This window comes from Tiliqua scincoides, chromosome 4 (genome assembly GCF_035046505.1).
Source record: "Tiliqua scincoides isolate rTilSci1 chromosome 4, rTilSci1.hap2, whole genome shotgun sequence".
Lineage (NCBI taxonomy): Eukaryota > Metazoa > Chordata > Lepidosauria > Squamata > Scincidae > Tiliqua > Tiliqua scincoides.
Window position 1 is genome coordinate 214,452,890 of NC_089824.1, and position 15,264 is coordinate 214,468,153.

The 15,264-nt window shown below is 45.5% G+C and overlaps 1 protein-coding gene and 1 pseudogene across 1 annotated transcript in view; one reads left to right on the top strand and one right to left on the bottom strand.

Moving 5' to 3' along the window:
- CDH4 (cadherin 4) overlaps positions 1-15,264 on the top strand; it is a 423,769-nt gene that overhangs the window by 3,825 nt on the left and 404,680 nt on the right. The gene's annotated exons all lie outside the window — the stretch shown is intronic.
- Positions 13,026-13,142, bottom strand: LOC136649951 (5S ribosomal RNA; annotated as a pseudogene).

Consider the following 15,264-nt stretch of genomic DNA (forward strand, 5'->3'; position numbering starts at 1 on the left):
CAAAATAATAATTCTTTGAAATCCCAGCTCCAGATTGGCAAAGTTAATGATATACAGCCGATACCTGCTTGGAGTAATTAGCAGCTTGTTCAGAAAGCATAACTATGGCTGTCAAGAAGAAGAGCGTGTGAGGGCAGTGTGGGCTTCTTCTAGAATTCAGTATATCTCATCAGTATATCTCATGAGTATATGAGTATATCTCATTCAGTATATCTTCATGCTCTACAATGAGAACTGTTCCCATATCAACATTTGCACATTTTAGGTGTATTTGCATTTCATATACTGGCACTGATTATCGCCGAGAAAAAGGGTTACTGTGTATAGATAGGATCTAGTCACATCCCAGTCCTACTCAGGCTGGGCAGCAGCAGAACACGTGTTCCCCACTAGCACTGACTCCTATAAAGAACTCCATTCCAGTCATAAAAGGCACTTTGGCAGCACATGAACTTGCACACTGCTGGAGCAGTGCTGGGCTATGTCAGAATGCCAGATTCAAGGCATGGCACCAGGATGCGGATCTCTTGTTGCCTTGTGTGCTCTCTGGGGCATTTGGTGGGCCGCTGTGAGATACAGGAAGCTGGACAAGATAGGCCTATGGTCCGATTAACCTCACAGAGGTGGTGGTGTTCACCAGGGCTTTGCACATAACTAAGATTGACTTTTTTCCCCTCTTTGAATAAAGGAGGCTAATTAGCCTAAGGTGTGCCTAAGGTATGCATAAGCAAAAACCCCTGCTAATTGGGCAAGAGGCACTTTTTCAAGTGGGTGCTCCTTTTTTTAGCAGGGGGAGAGTATCTGGCCCACCTCACCCCAGCACTGTCTGTTCTAGTGGCTGGCTGCTGGTATTCTTTTGCATCTTTTTAGATTGTGAGCCCTTTTGGGTTATTTGATTTTTCTCTGTAAAACCGCTTTGTGAACTTTTTAGTTGAAAAGTGGTATTGTTGTTAATAATAATAATAATAATAATAATAATAATAATAATAATAATAATAATAATAAGGTTTTTGGAAATGAAATTTGACACGCATCCATCAACAGGCATAAGGTGGTGAGGAAGGCAAGGCAGAGTAGGGGGAGGGCAGAATGGCAAGGAATGGGCAGATCATGCTGTTTGGGAAGGGAGTGGGTTGGCGACAGTGGCGGCTGAGAAATCCTAACCACCTTTCTGGACCCAGTCCTGCAGCATGGGTCCACGCAGTTCTGTTCAGTAACTTTGCTATTGTAGGTTTGAGTGGATACCCCTCCCCCATACCACAGAGGCTTGTTCCCTGGTAAGGGAATGATTGCTCCCAGTCTGCCCCACATTTCCTGCCTTAAATGCCTGCACAGAGGAAAGAACAGGTAAGTAGGCTGGCTTTGTCAGCGTCTGTTTGCCACTCCCTCCCATCTGCTACCTGACGAGAGCATCATCATTAGCATCATGGATGGGTCGGCCATGCCTATGAGGTTCCGTAGATACTCAGGTGAAATTTTTGCCAAGTAATCAAGCTCCAATTCTCACTTCACCTTATCTCCAGGAAAATCAGAGGGCAGAGCCTTTCAACTCTGAACAGGTTCTTTCTCCGCTAAGTTTAGGCAGGCAGCTGGTTAGTTGCTATAGTTACTTTCCTGGGATGTTTCAGCCAAAGTTAACCTTTTATTCCCCTCCGTTGCCTTTTGCTGCTGCAACCCGATTTCCCTTTTGCAAAGGCTTTGCATTTGGCAGAGGTCATTTTTTTTCAACACCAGGATGGGATCCCCTTTTCATTTGAAGCAACAATTCCCAGGCTACAATTCCCAGGCTACAATTCAATGCAGCATTACTTAAGAATAACACCCATGGAAAGCAGTGGGTCTACTTCTGTAAAAAGGATTGCAAATATATGCAGCTGCATCTCTCTGCTGTGAATTGAATTGCACACTCTCAGTTATGTGTTATGGGTTGTATGTTGTATATAGTTTCTGGCTTAACACACCAGACACCTTAAAGGTAGATTTGATTCATGGTTCTCCTGCAGTGGTTCCCAACCTTTTTCACTTGCATATCCCTTGGCAATAATAAATTGTACCCTTCATATTAGCAAAATGTTTGTAATAATACAAGCCCTCATCTCCTCTCTGTGAAAACCCAGACTTCATGTATTCATCACAGTGTTTTCTCTTTTTATCTGTTTGAGGAACAGAAGACTCTACTTTTGCACTGTTTTGCACCAGAAGTGTGCTGAGAAATTCTGGGTGATTGATCACTTTCCATATTATGTTTCAGCTTTTTTACTGTGCTGGTTTTCAATCACTGGTTCATACATGAATTGATGACCAAAAACTAGCTGTTGGTGGGGCTTTCAAAGCCAACTAGCTAGTGTCCCTGGGAGTACATGAATACCAGGTTGGGAACCACTGATTTACTGGTATGTTCTTTACAGTGCACTTACTCTGATAGTGTTTACAAAAAGGTGGTGAAGACCAGAATTTAAAAGAATAAAAATATATCTTATGATCTTTTACTATGTTTTTAATAAATTAGAGGCTACAGTTCTTAGGTAACAATTAGTGGTAGGTTATTTTTCAGAATCTGGCCTTGGGTAAAATCAGACAAAACTATAGTCAGACACCCCTCTAAGTTTAAGCCCTGACTTATCCGAGGGTCATAGAAAATTCCATGATTGTTGGCTCAAAACCTGCCCTCGACTTATCTGTGGGGTCGACTTATGGACGAGTGTCTGCGGTAGTTTAAACTGTGTGGTGACCCAAGGTCACCCAGCCAGTGTCACAGCTGCGTTGAGTCCAAACCTAGTCTTCCTGGTTCTGGTCTAACAGTCTATTCTCAAGTATCAGTCAAAAAAATAAGATAATGGAAATGCAGGGCACCTTATTAAAGCATGATCAATGAAACCGCAACCAGCGTAATGATAATCTTGCTCAGCCATAATCTTTACTGGATAGTCTTTATGGCCAGTCTCTGTCTTTTAGCCTAGTCTACCTCACAGGTTTGTTGTGAAAGGGGGGGGGAGAGAACCATGTGCACTGCCCTGACCACTTCCAAGGAAGGGTGGCATGGCTTTTCACCACCTCAAAAAAAAAAAGGTACTGTCTCTATTTGCCTCTTACCTTGTCTCCAAAGCTAGGAATACTTACAGAAGGGTCACTGTAAGTGATTTCAAAAACTGAATGGGTTCTTATGGGAGGAGACTATACATGGAGAAACTCCTTATCTCCTAAGTTCAAACTGATAGCATCTCTAAGATGTTTCTCTCATTATTTCCATGGGTCAACCTCCCCACCAACAGCTCTCTCTAGTTACAACCCACTCTGTGATGTGATGTCAGAATGTTGTGCTTGCTCTCCCCCTCTGTTTCCAGAAGCAGCTCTGTATGGGTCCCACCTAATTCTATCCCTCAATATGGTGTATTTGAGGGTGGGAGCTGTCCATGGTGCCTGGGAATGTCTTTGTGTTTTCAGAATACAGAAAAACCTTCAGTATTTCTGTGTGAGAATATCCTGAAAATTGAACCATTCCTAGACACTTCCATTCAATTTAAAGGCCTTGGTAATGTATAGAAATTCATGAGGTCTTCACATCTTGCTGCCCCTCATCTTCATCAGCACATGGTTGCCTTTGTGGTTGCAGAAAGCAGCTCAGATGGAACGTGCTGGGACACTCTCAGCAGCAAACACTGCTTCTCGCTCTATATCAAAGCAAAAGTGCAGAGATGTTGCCACAGTGATTTTAATCTCCTAGGCTGGTGTGACTGTTCCTCCTGTCCTGTGGCCAATATGTTCCTGTCAAGCAGTTCCTGTGAGCAGTGGAAACGTGACAGGCTCTGCAACCTTCATTGCAAAGGGTGAGGGAAAAATGGAAGCTATTTAGAAACAGCCTTCAGCTGTTGCCAGTCTTCACAGTCCCATCTTTTCTCATCCTCTGCCTCATCCCAATCTAGGTACCCTGGTTAAGTCTTAAAGGAGAGTAACCAGCAGATGAGAGAGCTGGGCCAAGTTGTGAATTGAGTTGAAATTTAGAGGGGGCTGTGTTTGACTCATGATGGCTCAGGGGTTTCCAGCTAGAGAAGTTTGTTTCATTGTGAGCCCCACTTCATCTGCTCACCAAGCAGGAGGGAGTGAGAAGGTGCAGGTGCCAGCCAAATACTGTGGCACTTGGTGATGATATCATCACTAAGTGCCAGCCAGCAAGATAGAATGAGCCAGATAGTCTACAAGCCAGGAAACTTCCCATTGGAAATTCACCAGGGGAGAGTTGAGTTACTACTGTTACTACTACTAATAATAATAACAGGTATTTATATACCGCCTTTCTTGGTCTTTATTCAAAACTTTATTCAAGGCAGTTTACATAGGCAGGCTTTTATTTAAATCCCTTATTAAATAGGGATTTTTACAATTTGAAAGAAGGTTCTTTCTTTCAAGAACCACTACATTCAAGGTTTTTCATTCCGATCTGTCTTCACATTCTGGCCTCCATCCTCCCACGCGCAGAGCAGATGGAATAGCTCGGCTTCAGCTTGTCAGCTGCTTCAAGGTCGCACGGTGCTGGTGGCCTCGAACTGGCGACCTTGTGGGTGTTATCTTCAGGCAGACGGAGGCTCTACCCTCTAGACCAGACCTCCTGCCCTTAGAAAGGGCTAATTCAGTGGTACTCAAACTTTTCCGGCCAGTGGCTCCCTTGACCCCCATGGCTGTTGTCCATGACTCCCCATCATATTCCTGAGGGCTGGAAGTGACATCATTAAACAGAAAGTGGCCAGAAATATTAACTATATTAAATATATTAAATATAATATAATAATATATTTATTATAATATAGCCTCCTGCATGTCCCACAGTCTTCTCCTCCCTCTGCTTTATCCAGCACAATCCAGCCTGACCCCTCCCTCCTCCATGTCCCACAATCTCTTCTCTATCCACCATAATTCTGCAACCCTCTCCCTCCACAACCGCAGTTTGGCTGTACTTGTCGTAAGAGGCGACTAAACAGCCACCGGGTAGATGAGGCTCGTCAGCCTGGGAAGGCAGCTCATCTGAGAGAAGGAAAACTCTGATCCCAAACCTCTACTGCCTTGTGGCTACATCCAGATATAGAAAAGGCTTCAGGAGTCAACCTCAAGGCAACCTTAAGACATACAAAATTATGCAGGGGACGGACAGAGTGGATAGAGAGATGCTCTTTACACTCTCACATAACACCAGAACCAGGGGACATCCACTAAAATTGAGTGTTGGGAGAGTTAGAACAGACAAAAGAAAATATTTCTTTACTCAGCGTGTGGTTGGTCTGTGGAACTCCTTGCCGCAGGATGTGGTGATGGCGTCTAGCCTGGACGCCTTTAAAAGGGGATTGGACAAGTTTCTGGAGGAAATATCAATTACGGGTTACAAGCCATGATGTGCATGTACAACCTCCTGATTTTAGAAATGGGTTATGTCAGAATGCCAGATGCAAGGGAGGGCATCAGAATGAGGTCTCTTGTTATCTGGCGTGCTCCCTGGGACATTTGGTGGGCTGCTGTGAGATACAGGAAGCTGGACTAGATGGGCCTATGGCCTGATTCAATGGGGCTGTTCTTATGTTCTTATGTTCAAAATCCGGAGCCGGAGTCCCTGAGGCAATTCATGGCTGAACACAGTCACGTTCTGGCAACTCCTGCGACGCCGCTGGAACCAACCGTATTGGCTTCTGCCTTTCCATTGGACCATGTCAGCAATGTGGAGAGGGGGGATTTGCTGCGTGGGTAACAGTCTATCCTCCATGTCCACTTTACCCAGACCTTGCACACTGGAGAGGACACTCCAACTTCAGCATACGGCATCAGCACAACACGGGAAGCAGCAGTTTACTGTTTATAAGTCTTTGCTCAATTGGCATAGAGCGGAAGAGGGACTGCTTCCGACGGTGGCAGAGATCATTGCATCTCATTGGGCAGCTACTGCCCGCCTTAAGCTGGGCAGTCCCCAGCCAGTAAGGTGTTGCCTTGCCACGGTCCATTAACCTCATGAGGTGCGTGGGGTTTAGGGTGAAAACCGACAAGCAGATCGACAACTCTGCACCAGGCAACAGAAAACAGAAAACTCCTGCCCTAAAGCTGGGCACCTGGAATGTAAGGACAATGACACCTGGCTTCTCTGATGACCTGCAAGAAATAGACGACACACGCAAAACAGCTGTCATCGACATGGAGCTGAGCAGACTGCAGATGGACATCGTTGCCCTTTAAGAGACGAGGTTGCCGGATTCAGGATCTGTCAAGGAGAGAAATTTCTCATTTTTCTGGCAGGGAAAACCACTAAACGAGACCAGGGAACTTGGCTTTGGCTTTGCGGTTAGAAATACCCTGCTGGAATCCATCATCCCACCTTCTGCAGGAAGTGAAAGAATTTTGTCCCTGCAGCTCCACTCATCAGCAGGACTTGTCACTCTCATCAGTGCATATGCACTGACTCTGTCATCTTCAGCAGAAGCTAAATACAAATTCTATGATGACCTGGCCACCACTATCAAAAAGATCCCTGTAAAAGAGCCATTGTTCATCCTCGGCGATTTCAATGCTAGAGTTGGTGCTGATCACAGTTTGTGGCCCACTTGCTTAGGCCAGTTCGGCACTGGGAGGAGGAATGAAAATGGCCAACGCCTGCTAGAGCTTTGCTGTCATCATGGTCTCTGCATGAGCAACACCTTCTTCAATACGAATCCCCAACATAGAGTCTCTTGGAGACACCCAAGATCAAAGCACTGGCACCAGCTCGACCTGATTCTCACCAGACACTCCAGCCTTCCCAGGATCAAGATCACACGCAGTTATCAGGGTGCTGCCTGCGACACTGACCACTCCCTGGTGTGCAGCAGAGTGAAACTGCTAACTAAGCGACTGTATCACATGAAAAAGGAAGGAAGGACCTCGCATTGACACCAGCAAGACCCGGAACCAGGGAAAAGCGGAGGAATTTGCATGAGCACTTGAGGAATCTCTTCCAGGCGCGGCTGATGCAGGTGCATCTAACAGATGGGAACATTTCAAGAATGCCGTTTACAACACCACCTTGTCCATATTTGGCAAGACCAACAAGACGGCAGACTGGTTTGAAGCCCATTCTGAGGAGTTGACACCAGTCATTGAGGAAAAGAGGAGAGCTCTAGCAGCAAATAAAGTCTGTCCCAGTGAGTGCAACCTGCAGGTCCTCCGAGCTGCTCGCAGCAAAGTCCAGCAGACTGCCAGGAGTTGTGCTAACGACTACTAGCTCCAACTCTGTTCCCAGATACAGATAGCAGCTGACACGGGCAACATCAAGGGGATGTATGATGGTATCAAGCTGGCCCTAGGTCCAACACAGAAGAAAACTGCCCCTCTGAAGTCTGCCACAGGCGAGGTCATCCAGGACCGGGCGCAGCAGATGGGACGCTTGGTGCAGCACTACTCTGAGTTGTATTGCAGAGAAAATGTAGTTACCAAGGAAGCACTGAACAACATCGAGTGCCTGCCTGTGTTGGAGGAGCTTGACAGTGAACCAACCCTAGCAGAACTTCATGTGGCCCTGGACTCCCTCACCTCTTGCAAGGCACCTGGGAAAGACAGCATCCCCGCTGAAGCCTAAAGTGCTGCAAAGAGATAATTGCCACTGAGCTGCATGAAATCCTCTTACTCTTCTGGAGAGAAGGTGGAGTACCACAGGACATGAGGGATGCAAATATCGTCACGCTGTACAAGAACAAAGGTGACAGGGGTGACTGCAACAACTACCACAGCATCTCTCTCCTTAGCGTTGTATTAAAGCTGTTTGCCCGAGTTGCACTGATCATTTTCCTGATCAGTCAACTAGGTTGGTTCCTAGTTGATACTAGTTGAAAGCAAGTGTGGAGATGGTGGCAAAGAGAGAGAAGAAGGTGAGAGCAAGAGGAATAGAGAAGGCCAGCAGGGAGCTGTAGGAAGAGGGAGTGAAGAGGTGAATGAGGAGGAAATCTAAGGAGGAAGTGACAGTGCTCAGTGAGCAAGGAAGCAGATCAGAAAGACAGAGAGGCAGCTGAGTAATGCAGCGGAGGGAAGGCAGTTCTAAAGGACCCAAACACTGAATTTCTGTATGAGTGGCAGGGTACCAGCCGAGTCCATGGAGCAGAGTCTGCTCTATACCCCCCCCTCCACACTGGGAAGATCCTATGCTTTGAGACCTGACCCTCCTTTTGTAGCACTAACTGGGCTGAGCCCACCAGTATCACCACAGGCTTTTCTGAAAGTGGAACACTGGGCCTCCACACAACTAGATAGGTGGCAGAAAAAACTGCAAGCAGATTGCAGGGTGAAGGAACTAGCCAGGTTCTAAGGTTGCCCTGCTTTTGTGTTGTGTTGATCCCCTCACCACTGAGGATTCAATTAAAAGATGACTGAATCACATCTCTGCCTTGATTAAGGGAGGGCACCAGGATGAGGTCTCTTGTTATCTGGTGTGCTCCCTGGGGCATTTGGTGGGCCACTGTGAGATACCGGAAGCTGGACTAGATGGGCCTATGGCCTGATCCAGTGGGGCTGTTCTTATGTTCTTATGTTGATGGCTTCTGTACAACCTGGACGGGTCATATAATGATCAAATTGACATTCAGTGACCCCCACCTGGGGGGGGGAGGAGGAGAAGGAGGATGCCCTGGTCATAACTACCCATTTCCAAAATGTTCTGCCAGGTCTTCGCACTTGCAATGTGCTAGTTTTATTTTAAAAGTCAGATTTTTAGAAGTTCAAATGCTCAGATATTTTTTTCCTTCTGCTTAGAAACAGACCTTTTCAGTTAGATTTGAGCTCATCAGAGCCCCCCTTTTTTAAGTAGCCAGTATAATTCTTTTAAAAAACATATATGTATGCCAGTATTGCCAGTTTGCAAATCATATGCCCATAAAATATGTTCCTGTGGAGGAATTTGCCAAGGTGGCAAGGCAGCAGCTTGTAAAAAGGAATCCAGCAGTCACACACACACACACACACACACACACACACACACCACCACCACCACCACCACCACCACCACCACCACCACCATGGGGAACACAGTTTATGTAAGATGATTTTAACTTAAGTGTGGAATCCAGGCACTTTTGAGTGTGCAATTGTTTGTCACTAGTACAAATGAGTCTGTGGAAAGTCTAGAACAACTATTTTCAATCTTATTCATATCATACTGACAAGGCACTGACATTTTCAAGGCATACCATCAGTTATTTGGACAATTGACAAGGCACACCATGCTGCTGTTGGGGAGCTCACATCCCCCAATGGCCCTACTAATAAATGACCCTCTCTTAAATTCTCTTGGCACACCATTCCCTTGTGCACCATTCACAGCACATAGGTTGAAAATAGCTGGTGCAGAATGCTTAGAATTGTAGCATTTTTGTTCAATTAGCACAAACATTGGAGTCATCTTACTATCCCTTAAGAAGTATGAACTCATATTTCAGAAGGTTAGGAAAAAGTATTGCCATTGTACAGCCAATTAAGCCATGTCTACCTAACATTGCATATACGCCACAGGGATCAAATGTGTAAACCTGTGGGCTAGTTAGAAATGGGTTTAAAAAGATATATGGAATCTCAATTTTTTAAGCTACATGTTGGGCACCAGTGCTGTTTATACAGAGCAAAAACGGATATTAAGACAAAATTCCCATATTTTCTGTAATTAAAATGAATGTTAAGAAATTGGGTTCATTTTTTTATTGTGTTTTAAAACAAAGGCACATCCCTAGAACTGGGATCCTTGTGATAGGTACTTTAAAGCAATAGTTATCAAGCAACCTGCCTTAATAGAATTTTATGTATTTATTTCCAGCCAGCTCTCTCCTGTTTGCATTTCAAAAAATGTTCAAAGCAAACAAAATTCATGAAAAAAGCAATTATAGTTATTATTGAAACAGGACAAAAAAGTTCACAGAGTGGTTTACATAGCTAGATAAATATGCAGTTCCCTGTGCCCAAAAGAACTCGCAATCTAGAGAAGATGCAGAAGAAGCGGCAGCAAACAGCCCCTGGGAAAGATGGCGTTGGGATGACTAGGGCTACTTGTTCTCCCTCTGCTAAGAGGGCCTTCACTTACAAGGTGTCTCTGCCTAAGTAGCAGGGTGAATGCAGTATAGAACATATGAGTAATAAAATATAGTGATCTGGTCAGTACTAATTAGATCTGTTTGTCTTTAGAGGCATGCCTATGCATTAGCCATGAAACCCCTGTACACTGTCCATGATTCTTGCACAGGTTCTAGAGCAGGGGTGCTCACACTTTTTTGGCTCGAGAGCTACTTTGAAACCCAGCAAGGCCCGGAGATCTACCAGGGGGGAAGGAAGCGTCTGACAGACACCCCCTTTAATGTATGGAGCCCCTGCTGGAGTCTAGTCAGTTTCCTCAGTTTTGTTGCTGCATGCCTGAAGAGCAGCTAAAGTGTCAGTTTCAGTGTCAGTTTAGTGTCAGCTAAATATGTCAGTTTCGTCTAGTCACTAGACGAAACTGACATATTAACAGTTTGGAGAGACAGGGCTCCGCGATCTACTCATTTTGCCTCGTGATCTACCGGTAGATCGCGATCCACCTATTGAGCACCCCTGTTCTAGAGTGAGCTCTCTGGTTCCATTGTCTTGCAACAGCACATTTGAATGCGCTGTTGCATTGCAATGTGCAATGTGTGTCACGATGGACAAGTTGCCTTTGGAGAGTTTATATGTCCTTACTTATCTTCTCGTCAAGGAACTCGACAGGTTTCTGGAGGATCACAGCGTTCATAAGACTGCAGTGTGGAAACCAGCGATCTAAAGGGCAGCATCCAGCCTAAATTTAACATTTTCCCCCATGGATTTTCATTTGAGATTTAAACACGGTTTGCCAATCCCCATAGCCTGGCTGCCACCACAAGCAGCAAGAGGTTGGCTCCATGCATTAGTGGCCAGAGGGTGCCTGTCAGAACTAATAAATTTGCACAGGGGGTTGGACAGAGGTTGGGAGGAGAGGAATGGAATGGGGAGAGGGCAGGGAGTAGGGTGGATTGGGACCAGGAAGGGGCTGGTTTCGGTAGCAGTGGCACATGTAAATATCTTCCTGGCTTCAATTCTCTGACCCGGATCAACATGAACCTGAGCCAGCTATAGAGCTGGACTGCCAGAGACATGCCTCCTGGAAGAGATTTGTTCTGTGGTCTTAAAAGAACAGTAAGGGGAGGCCGACTGAGTGTTCAGTGAGACATTTGCAGTCCGAAGAGCTTATTAGGTAGAATGGGCAGAATCCATTTCAGCTACTTCTTGCACTTGCTTAAACCTGAAGAAGGGGCAGCTTTAAAAGTCGAGGTGGACTGCATAATATCTGGGAAAGGTGTTATGGGGGAGGGCGCATTACATCTCATGCCGTTGTGAGTTTTCACATTATCGTCTCCGTCCTAGGAATGATGTACTAGAAAGAATATTAATGTGAAATCCTGTGGTAGAGGTTATACTCCAACCTTCACAGGGATCTGTCTTTTAATTGGCTGACCATCACCATCCTTTTGTAAAGGTTACACAGGCTGCAAATGGATAAGTCGACTGGCCGACCAAATGGATTGTGAAGCATTGATAAGGTCAAGGCATGTCAAAACATTTCTGTAATTAAAACGGGAATCTGGGTTCAGTGAAAGCTAGATCTCTTAGCGGTGCCATGTTCTGTAATGGGGTATATCTGTAGCCAGCCAAAACAATTGATGTAACATGGATTATGACTACTTTGGGAGAAAGTGTGATATTAACTTGCCTTCATAGCAGTATTTAAGATTAACTTTGTCTGTGCAGTAATGGATTTCTGGTCAGAGTCCAAATCTCTTGCTCATCAGGAGGGTGAGTGTGTTAAACAGTTCAGATTTACATAATAAATTGGTATGATCAAATGATTAACATTGCAATTCACAGTTCAGGGCTACACATTGTTCAAGATTTCCTGCGGTGTTTCTTAGCATTACAATTCACAAATCTGGACAAGATTGCATGGCTGGTCTCATGCAATTTCAGTGGCATCCTCCAGTGCCCATGAAATCTAACAGTGAAATCAGAGGGCTTCAGGCCGTTGTGTGTGTGTGTGGGGGGGGGGGAAATCCACAGCCAGTGCCAAGAAGGCAAACCCCCATCAAGCAAGCATTCAGCTTGGGTTCTGGTTGCCCAGTGCAAAAGGACTTCAAGCAAAAATGGATTAACAGAGCCTCATTTGATGCAATCTGTTGCCTTTTTGTCCTATTTCATTCTGTAGGTGGGGGGATCATTCTTGATTGGCGGTCAAGAGCCAGAACATTAAGGGAGTACACTGATCCACTAAGCGTGAATATCCCAGCTAAGCAAATGCAGATTAATTAATTTTAACAGTATCCAGCATTTTGCTGTCCTACAGTTCCAGAGTGATTTAAGAATGAGAGAAGGTGAATCCTCCCTTTCTGTCAATGCCCCAAAGCAGAGTGCAGTTTCTACTTTATGGCATACGTAGCCAGTGCTCAAACTGTTCCAATAATGTGTGACAGCAGCTCTCCAGAGTCTTAAGCTGCAATGTTCCTCAGTCCTGATAACTAATTAAATGACAGGCCCGATCTCATCTGATCTTAGAAGCTAAGCAGGGTCAGGCCTGGTTAGTACCTGGATGGGAGAACGCTTGGGAATACCGGGTGCTGTAGGCTTATACCATAGTCTTTCGAGACTGAAGGTTGCCAACTATCAACCAATCCTATTTAAACCCCCTGCACACTGATACAACCACACCATGGGAGCGCATGCTGCAAACTGCAGGGGGGGGGAGTCTTGGGAGTAAGTCTCATCTGTCCCAATGGATCTACTCAGATCTACACCAGTTATTTTGCTGGAGCAAGTCCAAGTGGACCCAGGAAGAAGGAGTAAGGCTTGGAATGGGGATAGGATATAGCAGTGCCGCTGCCACTGGTACAGCCTTCTTCCCAGCCTTGACACACCCCTGTTCTACCACCCCACCTGCCCACCACACTGACTTACCTTTTGGTTGGCAACCTTCAGTCTCGAACAACTATGGTATAAGCCTACAGCACCCGGTATTCCCAGGCAGTCTCCCATCCAAGTACTAACCAGGCCTGACCCTGCTTAGCTTCTGAGATCAGATGAGATCAGGCATGTGCAGGGTAACAGTTGCTGACTTACCAGAGCCAAGGTTTTTCCTGGGGCTACTGAGGCTGTCCAGCTGTGATCCATGATGTTTACAACAGCTGTAAAGCACGCTGCATCAGTGGAAAATGAATTTTAGTGCGCGCAACCTGTCCATAGGATTGGGCTTTTAGGCTGCACTCTTATACACACTTACCTGGGAGTAAGTCCCATTGAACTCAATAGACCCTCTGAGTAAACTTGCATAGGATTGCATTGTCGATGTATGAATGCTAGCACCGGAATATAGCCTGTCTCCAAATGGACGTGACTCCAGAATTTCCAGACCCCATCTGTACTTGATAGCTTGGAACCTGTAAATTTGGAACTAAAAAACTGATGCTTGATAGCTGGCCATAAATGTGAATAAATATGAATGCTGATTTATATATATATATATATATATATATAAGGATATGGTAGTGTCTATGGAATGTGCCTGTGAACTGCTGGGTATTCCTTTTCCATTGTTCTTCCCTTATTTCTTTTTATTACCTCTAAGCTCAGTGATAATTACCTTTTCAAGGATCATTCCAAGACCATGGCTGCCTTAAACAGGGAGACAGCCCTGGGAATAGATTTGGGCAATAGTCTCTTGTGCAACTAAATGGCAGCAAATGGGGTAAGGACATGTGCAACGCTTCCTCTGTTTCAAAAACGATCCATCTTTCCAGGTCAATGGAGACATGGCAATGCCACTCCCATGCAGGTGATTATTTAGCAGCCTCCAGAATTGCCCAGGAAGGGACTTTGGCATGCACATAACAAAACAGATTTTAATAATTCATCTCTAGGAGCTAACTGAATACATTACACTGGCCATCTTCCTGAGACTGCACAAACAGGCTGTCTTCAGAAAATGATTTCTTCATTTCAGCAAAACCAGAGCAGTACATTTATGCTGGGGGGTCAGGTGCCAATGCTGGAGAGAAAACCCTCAGCATTTTCATGCTACTGTTATTAAAGAAAAGGTATTTGTGTGCATTCTAGCAGGATCTGACTGACGGTTAAAATCCAATTCTCTGTGCTCTCTGGCAGGCCCTCTGAGAGGAATTTTATCAGCTGTACAATGTCTCTTTTGGACCCCTTCCTTTCTACATTGGATCATAATTTCTACAAATTGTGATATTTAAAACTATGTAGGCTTACACAGAATGTGAAAACCAAGCTTCACACAATAGATACAATTGTTTTCCGAGATCCCAGGAAATTTCTACGTCTCCTCCTTTGGCTCCTGGCCCCCCTTTTGACCCCAGGCTCAGGTATGATGTAACCCCTGCAGCCCCCTCTCATGGGCCCTGGTGAGCTCAGAAAATGTCAGATCCCAGGAAATGTTCCGGCCCCTCCTTTGGTTCCTGGGCCCAATTTTTTAGCCTAGACCTGGGTGCAATTCACTCCCCCTGCACCTCTTCATATGGGTTCTTCAGTATAGCATACCGTTCTTGTGCATACATGCTAGGGATTCCAGCACGTTCCAGGACACCTGCGTTGGCTCGGTCATGTCGTGAGAATGGATAATGGCCGGACCCCAAAGGATCTCCTCTATGGAGAACTCGTGCAAGGAAAGCGTCCTACAGGTAGACCACAGCTGCGATACAAGGACATCTGCAAGAGGGATCTGAAGGCCTTAGGAGTGGACCTCAACAAGTGGGAAACCCTGGCCTCTGAGCGGCCCACTTGGAGGCAAGCTGTGCAGCATGGCCTTTCCCAGTTTGAAGAGACACTTGGCCAACAGTCTGAGGCAAAGAGGCAAAGAAGGAAGGCCCATAGCCAGGGAGACAGACCAGGGACAGACTGCACTTGCTCCCAGTGTGGAAGGGATTGTCACTCCTGAATTGGCCTTTTCAGCCACACTAGACACCATTCCAGAACCACCATTCAGAGCGTGATACCATAGTCTTTCGAGACTGAAGGTTGCCAACAACAACCGTTCTTGTTCTTCAGTATAAGCATCCTTCCAAGGCTCAATTCAATGAACATAGTTTCCAGATGTTCAACAGAATGTATCCATATTAACTTGGACATAAGCTTCAGCTGTGTTGGGTAACATAAACTGGCCCTTCCCTTATTCTAGTCTCTGGTCCTATTAGGTTTCCTGTGCCCAAAGACTGGGCC